Source organism: Hyperolius riggenbachi, chromosome 3, assembly GCF_040937935.1.
Source record: "Hyperolius riggenbachi isolate aHypRig1 chromosome 3, aHypRig1.pri, whole genome shotgun sequence".
NCBI lineage: Eukaryota > Metazoa > Chordata > Amphibia > Anura > Hyperoliidae > Hyperolius > Hyperolius riggenbachi.
The window spans coordinates 412,172,754-412,181,432 of NC_090648.1; the positions used below are offsets into that span (position 1 = coordinate 412,172,754).

Here is an 8,679-nt window from a genome sequence, read left to right on the forward strand (position 1 = left end):
GCAATTTCAATCTGGCATCTGTGGTTGTACAGGGGACTTGTTCCTCTGTACTCCACAGTTCCATCTGCTGGTTGGAATTCTCCTCTGTTGTTCTATCTTGCTTAATCGTTCAATTTCAATCTGGCATCTGTGGTTGTGCAGAGCGTTTATTCCTCTGCACTTCACAGCTCCATCTGCTGGTTGGAATTCTCCTCTACAAATCTATACTGGGTACTTTGCTTCTGTGACTGTGGCGATTTCCTTCTGCTTCAGCGCACGTGGTGTGCGCTGGCTGGAAATCGCCCGCAGATCGTTACAATCATAAATGTATTTTCACTTCAGATTCCCTTTAAAGTGAACCAGAACTCTTACAAAGTACAGAAGGAAAACAAAGAGAAATGCACCCTGTATGTATTTAGAGAGTTTAGCCTGTCTAATACCCCCTCATTTGTGTATAATTACAAGTTGTAATCTGATTTCTCCCCTGTATCACATGACTGCCATGGCAGATAAGGCAAATAAGGCCATTTGAAAGCACCGGCTATTAACAATATGTCTGCTTCCATGAATCAGGAAGTAGAAATTGTGCAGATTTATTTTAGGATTTGTTTCAGCTGTAACAAAGAAACATTTTTTTGTTTAAAGTTTATTATGCTGTTGTGTAGCTGTCCGTCTGACACTCCAGGTTGGTACACCGCAATCTTCTCTGTCAGCGCATGATTTACCATGTAGTATTTCTGGAGAGCAGCAACAACGCTCAGCTTCAAGCCATCCATTATCTCCTGATGTGGAAGCTGAAAGACTACACAGGAGTAACAGCAGGTCAGGCAAAAATTTATGCTGGCCACAAAGCCTGTCACTGAATGGAAACTTTGGCTGGCATCATGGCAGATCCATTCCGATCACCATCAGATTTTTCAGGGGAATGTCCACTCCCCACAGCTCTCCTCCAAGCTTGCAATTTATCTGCAGCAAAATTTTCTGTGCAATTCTTCTCAGTTTTGTTGGATTAGAGATTGTTTTTACATTGACAACTTGAGAAGGCACAGGTGTTTGTACACAGCACAACTTCTTTATGACACCGAAAAGGTCATCTCTGGTTTCTGATATTATGGTTAGGAGCAGCTGCACCCTTGCCTTCCCTTCTACTTGTGACTAGGGGTAAGCAAGGCTTTATGCCCATGCACAGAAAAAGTAAAAGTGCTTAAACGCTCCCAAAAAAAACTTGCATGGGCGGCCCCAGGCCCCACCAAAGCGCGGGGCCCTTTCCGTTGTTCCCCCGGAGTGGAACCTCTCCCTTTGCCTTCGTCACAGGCATCTCTACTAGAGGATCTGGGGCGTCCCTTCCCCCGATCACTCGTTCCAGGTGTCAACCTGAGCAGTTCTTGCCTTTTCATGATTGCTAACTCAGTAAAGGTCCGGCCTTTAAAGCGTTGCTATCATATAAATCCGGCATAGAGGGGTCTGAACCCTCTATAACAGTAATTATAGATTGATGGTATACCATCACCATTGAACATACACCATTGAAATGAATCAGAGCACTAAGTATATGATTTTATATAAAAAGTGAATTTGCTTATCATACAGCATAGATACAAAATATGAACAGTTCCAAGTAGTGTTTCCTTCTTACAGTATTCCATCTCATCAAAGCTTTAGAGCTAAACAATCATCAATCTTCTAAATACATTCAAAAAAGAATATAACAGTTGTGTTATGTAGAATAAGATCAAAAGTAGTCTCATCTGTATCAATAGCTGTGTATATAGTAGCTGTGTAAAACTTGTAGTAATCTTCTTAACTACCTGCGGACCGAGGGAGTGCAAATCTACATCGGGCAGGGGGCGCTGCGGTCCTGACCGGACGTAAACTCTACGTCCCATTGACCGCGCGCCCCAGCCCGTCCGCGTCGCTCGGTCCGCTCTGCCCCCGCCGCAATGTACTGCCCTGCCGCCTCTATGACGGCAGAGCACTGTGAGCCGGGCAGGAGCCGTTTTCATTGGCTTCTGGCCCTGTCATTCATGTAAGCCGTTCCCATTGGCTTACATGGAATGACAGGGTCAGGAGCCAATGAAAGCGGCTCGTGACCGGCGCATAGCGACGGCAGAGAGAGCAGCCTGCGGCGGAGACAGAGCGGCTTGTATGGCGGGAGCGACGGTAACTTGCGGCGATTCGTCGGGAAGCGGCGGTTTGCTGGACCAGCACCCTCTCGTCCTTAAGGGGGCAGAGGGTGCTGGTCCAGAAAGGGTTAAAGAAATAGCATTAAAAAAAGCTTCTAAAAAAACTTCTTACTAACATCTTAACAGAACTTAATGCTGAAAAATTAATAAAGTAAATCACCAGACTATTAAGCATATTACAAGGGGTAATCTCTTCAGCATCTAGAACCACATGTGGGAAGGTAGCATCTGCCTCGTGAGACTTCTCAGGAGATTGGTAGGCTAGTGAAAATTATGAGCTTTCAGCTCTTACTTTTATAGTGATGCAATATGGCTGTCTAATCTGGACTTTCCCTCAATCCCAGGTTCTGATTGGCTGAAACTTCCGTGCGTCAAACGCTATCTTTGTTTTGAATACTGTAAATAGCTGACATTTAAAATAACCATAACAGATTTTTGTTTATATCTGTTGACATTTGATTAGGTCATTTCTGACGCAGTTAATTAAAAATGGACGTCACCAGCCATCTTGTCTGCTGGTTGACTTATTTGCCCCAGACATTTGGACTTTCAAACATTAAACAATGTCATTTATGATGCATTTTTGATAATGTGTCCTTCTGCTAATTAGTTTGGAATGTGTCTGTCCTTTTCCAAAAATAAAATTGGTCAGGTTGACCCAGTAAAAAGTCTACAGCAATTAGATGCTCATTGAGGTACTCAGGGCTTCTAATATACTCATTTAAATATAAAGCTTGTTATATAATTCTTCTTAAAACAAATAATCATATATGATATAATTGCATATTAAAACTTAATATAAAATCATGTTCTATATATTTGTCTTTCTGATTAAGAAATAAATATAATAATTTCCACCGGCAGATGTCAGCATTTAATCATCATCATATCAAGCTGTATTAATAATATTAACTTTATAAGACTATGAAACCGCCAGGTGGCATAATTGTCCTAAATACGGGACAAGAGAAAAAACCTTGATAAGTTCTACTGACATTCCAGAATTTTTGATAACACCTCCTAACCCAAACATTCATGTGGAACACATCTAAAGTGTTTTGAAACTTTTACTGGCAAAATCCAGCATCTAAATGTATTTCAAAATATTAAATATTATATGTAATTAATTATAGGTAATAATAATTATTTCTTTCTTTAGAAGGACTGTATTGATTATTAATATTTATATATAATAACTTAGCAAATTTTATATATATGTTTGCTGCAGTAATGTCACTTTTAAACTTGCTTTCTTTCAGTCTTCACACATTACGCTTATCTATAACCTTGACATTTGAAAGATGCTTGTAACAAACAAAAATGTTTTAGCTTCTGTAACTAAAATAATCTTATAAGCTGCACAGCCTGGGATATGCTGAGATGTCTCAGAGCAATATTTTAAAGAAGTACCCCAACTTTACAGTTTACAATGAAATTTTGCATTGAACATTAAAACTTAGAACATACACATATGACAGCTTTTCCTGCATAAATAAGCCGCTAGAATTCTGACAAAGGTGCCCCACCGGTTAATCACTCCGGGGTGTCAGAGCTTACTTCCACTGAAACTTGATAAAAAAAGATACTACACTTGATCTTAGCCAAAAAGCTGAGAAGTGATTCCATTGCTTGCAAGCCTCCACTGCGTGGCTCTGCAGTGGAATTGCTGGCACCACCACCAGGAATGGCAGACAGGCCTGCTGCCAGCCTGACACATACTGTCAGCCTGACACCTACTGTCTTAACAATTAAAAAAAAAATTGTAGAATTAGTTACATAGTTATTTGGGTTGAAAAAAGATATACGTCCATCAATTTTATAAATACGTTTTCAATTTTCACTATGTCAAAACAACAAATATGTTTCAATTTTTCAAAAATAACTTTGTCAAACAAGGTAAACAGGAAAAAAAAAAAGGATGGTGCCAGTTCAAGCATACCAGCCACCACCACCCTCTCTTCTTATTCTTCCTTCTTCAGACACCTAGATGGAGTTTCAGGTAGCCTGCATTTCATTGCTTGCAAGTCTCCACTGCATGGCTCTTGCAGTGTAATTGGTGGCACCACCACCAGGAATGGCAGGCAGGCCTGCTGCCAGCCTGATATACCACTCCATGCATACCTGTTAACTGCACCTGTTTGACTGCACATTGTATTAGTCAAGTCAGTGCATACCTTTCACTTCATCCCCCCCCCCCTTCAATATGGACAAAACAAAAGGCATGGGCAGGCCACCTGGCAGGTCTGTTTGAGGTCGCGCTGTCGTGATTTCGTGATTGTTTTCCGGATTTGAGACGGACTCACAAATTTGACTCGGATGAGGCAATCACGGCTAATCACAGCCATGATCACGGAATAGTGTTTAAGCTATTATTAAAGCCCCCATACACGCTGCAATCCCCCAAATTGCATGGATTATAAAGGTGATAAGGGGATACAACGTAAACCAAAAAAAATGGATTTTAAAGTTAAATTAACACTTTAAATGGGGCTATTAGTTGGTAATAATTGGTTTTAAACCGGGAACAGGGGCGTAACAATAGACCCTGCAAGGGATGCAGCCACAGGGGGGCCCAGAATCCAAAAGGGGGCTCTTTACTGAGAGACTGACAACTAAGGTCAAGGGGAAAAGAAACTTTCTGCTCTAATTGTTCTAATGACTTTATCTGCTCAGCCACTGATAAGGAAGCATACAGAGATGGACAGTGAGTGTAATAGAAAGCTGAGGCTGGTAACAAAGTTGTCTGTCAGTTTTCTGTACACCAGGGGCTTGATTCACTAAACCATAATAACTGAAATCACGGTCACGCTAGCGTTCCGCGCGCATTAAAACACACGTAACGTTTTGAGCATGCTAACACGAATTTTCACGTGAAAACGGCTGCATTTTTGCGTGCAAATTCGCATTTTGTGCGCAAAACTTCGCGTTAGCGCACACAAAACGTTATGTGCAATGCTAGCGCGACCGTGATATTGGTTATCATGGTTTAGTGAATCAAGCCCCATGTGTGTCTGTGTGTGAAAAAAATGCACATGTTTTATCGCTGAAGCTAATGTAATTGATAGAGAAAATGCTCCCAGTGTTTCACTCCTGTCAGTTTTTATCTGCATGGGGAAAACACATTCAAGTGTGCACTAGCCAATTGAATAACATAGGTTCTCAGTTTACCTGTGCAGAAAGCAGGGGTGGGGTGGCTGGTGGGGGGGGGGGGGGAGGCAGGTGAGGGAGGGGATTTGGCAGGAGGGGGCCCCACCCAAAGTTTCGCAGGGGGGCCCAGTGATTTCTAGTTATGCCCCTGACAGGGAAATGCACTTTAAGCAATCGCAGAGGTGATGACGAGTCCTAATGGCACCTGGCGGTGGTGGTACCACTGGAGGAGGATGAGTGAGCGACGCCACAAAAACACCCAGAGAGGTTTTTCTAAATGTTTTTTTTCTTGCATCATTAGCAATGACATGGCAGCAAGGTTGTCCGATAAAGCAGCCCAAAAATTGTAGCATCCGTGGACCCTGGTGGTGAGTACACAGTCTATGTTGTCGCTAAGTACGACATGAGCGCCGGCAACAGGAGTACTAGGCAGCACAGAAGAAGAGTATGGCACCTCACTGGTGGCACCACAGCACAATAAATCAGCCCCAAAATTGTAGCATCTGTGGACCCTGGTGGTGGGTACACAGACTGCTGTTGTCGCTAAATAGAGATGGCCCGAGCTGTTCGCCGGCGAACGGTTCCCAGCGAACTTCCGGGGTTTGCGTTCGCGCAGAATCGCAAACTTTTCCGGAAGTTCGATTCGCCCCCATAGTGCATCATTAGGGTCAACTTTGACCCTCTACATTACAGTCAGCAGGCACATTGTAGCCAATCAGGCTACACTCCCTCCTGGAGCCACTCTTCCCCCCCCCCCCTCTTTATAAAAGCCAGGCAGCATCAGGCATTGGACTCACTCGTTTGCCTGCAGTAATTAGAATAGGGAGAGCTGCTGCAGACTCTCATAGGGAAAGCTTAGTTAGGCTCTTGTAGGCTTGTTAGCTTGCTCCTTGCTGATTCTTATTGCTAAAAAAGCCCCCTCAACAGCTCTTTTGAGAGCTAATTTTGTTCTTGTGATCTATTTTTTTTGTGTGTGGCCCACTTGCATTATATACAGCCCTTTCAGTCAGTTGCAGCTGGCCTTTGGTTTAATTCCTACTGCACCACTGCCAGGCCCAGCACATTCAGTGACTACCTGTGCGTGTGACAGGCAGCTGCAGATTTGTAATCCCATCCCAATCACTGCACCTGTTCACCTACCTATCTAGTACCTACCTACCTACGTGAGCGCACGCATTGTTAATACCACCAGTCTTTGCACCTGTTCACGGCAGTACCTGTGTGTGTGTGTTACAGGTGCACATTTGTAATACCCATCACTGCATATGCCTACCTGTTGTGTTCAGTGCATCCACCTACCTACATGAGTGCATGCAGTGTGATATTTAATACCACCAGTCACTGTACCTGTTCACGGTACGTGTGTGTGACAGGAGCACATCTGTTATACCCATCACTGCATATACCTACCTGTTGCGTTCAGTGCACCCACCTACCCACGTGAGCGCACGCAGTGTGATATTTAATACCACCAGTCACTGTACCTGTTCACAGTACGTGTGTGTGACAGGTGCACATTGTAATACCCATCGCTGTATATACCTACCTGTTGTGTTCAGTGCACCCACCTACCTACATGAGTGCACGCAGTGTGATATACCACTCCGTGTGTACCTGTTAACTGCACCTGTGTGACTGCACATTGTATTAGTCAAGTCAGTGCATACCTTTCACTTCATCCCCCCAATATGGACAAAACAAATGGAAGAGGCAGGCCACCTGACAAGTCTGTTCGAGGTCACGCTGTCGTGATTTCGTGCGGCCCTCGGCCTAAGTACAGTGTTCAGAAGAAGGCACATGCCATCAACACCCAATATTGTCAGGATGTAGTTGACTATTTAACACAGAACACCTCATCTTTCTCAGCTTCCGCACGGAAGCGTGACATATCTTCCTCCTCCTGCTTTGATTCTGGCACCCCACTTAACACTCAGTCGGCCGCCACCACCAAAGTGCCATCACCCCAGGGCTCAGCGGTGTGGACATTTTTTTGTGTGTCTGCATCAGATGAGAGCAATCGCTTCTGTACTCTCTGCCACCGAAAATTGAAAGACCAAGACCTGCATAGGGACAACTACCTTACGAAGGCACATAATGACAAAGCACAAACTGCAATGGATGACCACCTGAGGAAAAGCAGCACACAAAAACAAAGCCACACACCGCAGTGGAAGATACCAGGCCGCAATTTTTTCTCAAAAAAGGCGATACCTAAACTGTACCGTGATGTTGAAAGGCAAGTGGTGACATCTCTGGCACACAACGTTGGGTCAAGGGTCCATCTGACCACGGATGCCTGGTCTGCAAACCATGCTCAGACCTGCCCGAAGACTAAGTCAGTTCCCACACACAGCATCTCTGCCTGCACGCCGTGTGACTGCCTGCCCCAAGACTAAGTCGCTCCCCACACAGCATCTCTGCTCGCAGGCCGGTTGACTGCCTTCTCCGCCACCACCAACAGGGTCCAGGACTCCAGGTCGATTCCAGCTGCAACAACAAAACAAAAGAAACGTACATGTGCCAATTCCCCTTCGTGATCATTACCTTGCCGCGGTGAAGGGGCTTGCGTATCACAATGAAGTAATGACCGCCGGCTATATGAGTGTCTGGGGGGGCCCACCCACGATAATTAGGCCGTTGCATCATTGTGGACAGACCAAATTTGATCAGCTGGACAGTCACTGTTCTGTCATTAAGCTACCTCAGCCCGGCGACCATATGGGCTGGAAAGCCGCCATCACCTGCACTCTCGTCATGGTGCGCACCAGTCCAGCACGGCCGTCACTACACAAACAGCTGTTTGCAGTCACTGCATACCTTTCACTGCATCTTTGACAGCACATTGTATTATACCTGGCAGTCAGTGCATACCTTTCACTTGAATGGATGGCATACTTGCCCTCTATAACAGATTCTCGTTAAAGGATTTAAAGTTGATTCATCTCATATACAGCAGGGCCTCGAAAGTCACTACCTCGGGATGTGCATGCCATACCTGCTGCCTTCCTTGGATGTGTGGTAGCCGTTCCTGCTCCTTTGCCCACAGCGTGCCTACTGCCTTCCTCGGATGTGTGGTGGGGGTAGCCGTTTCTTAGGCTCCCACTCCGGACCGGAATTGGACCAGGATTCCCTAACCATTACGGGTGGTCACCATGCTACTGAGAAAGTACCATCGAAAGTTTCACACAGTTGAATGAATGGCAGACTTGCCCTCCATAACACATTCTTGGCAAATGCTTTTGATTTGGTTCATCTTGCGCTGGGTCAAGGGTCCATCTGACCACAGATGCCTGGTCTGCAAAGCACGGTCAGGGCAGGTACATTACTTACTGTGCGTTGCAAAAGTATTCGGCCCCCTTGAAGTTTTCCA

At 44.9% G+C, this 8,679-nt stretch overlaps 1 pseudogene; it reads right to left on the reverse strand.

Annotated features, from left to right (window-relative positions):
* Window positions 1-3,563: 3,563 nt before the first annotated feature.
* On the reverse strand, window positions 3,564-3,783 carry LOC137564739 (U2 spliceosomal RNA; annotated as a pseudogene).
* Window positions 3,784-8,679: the final 4,896 nt, after the last annotated feature.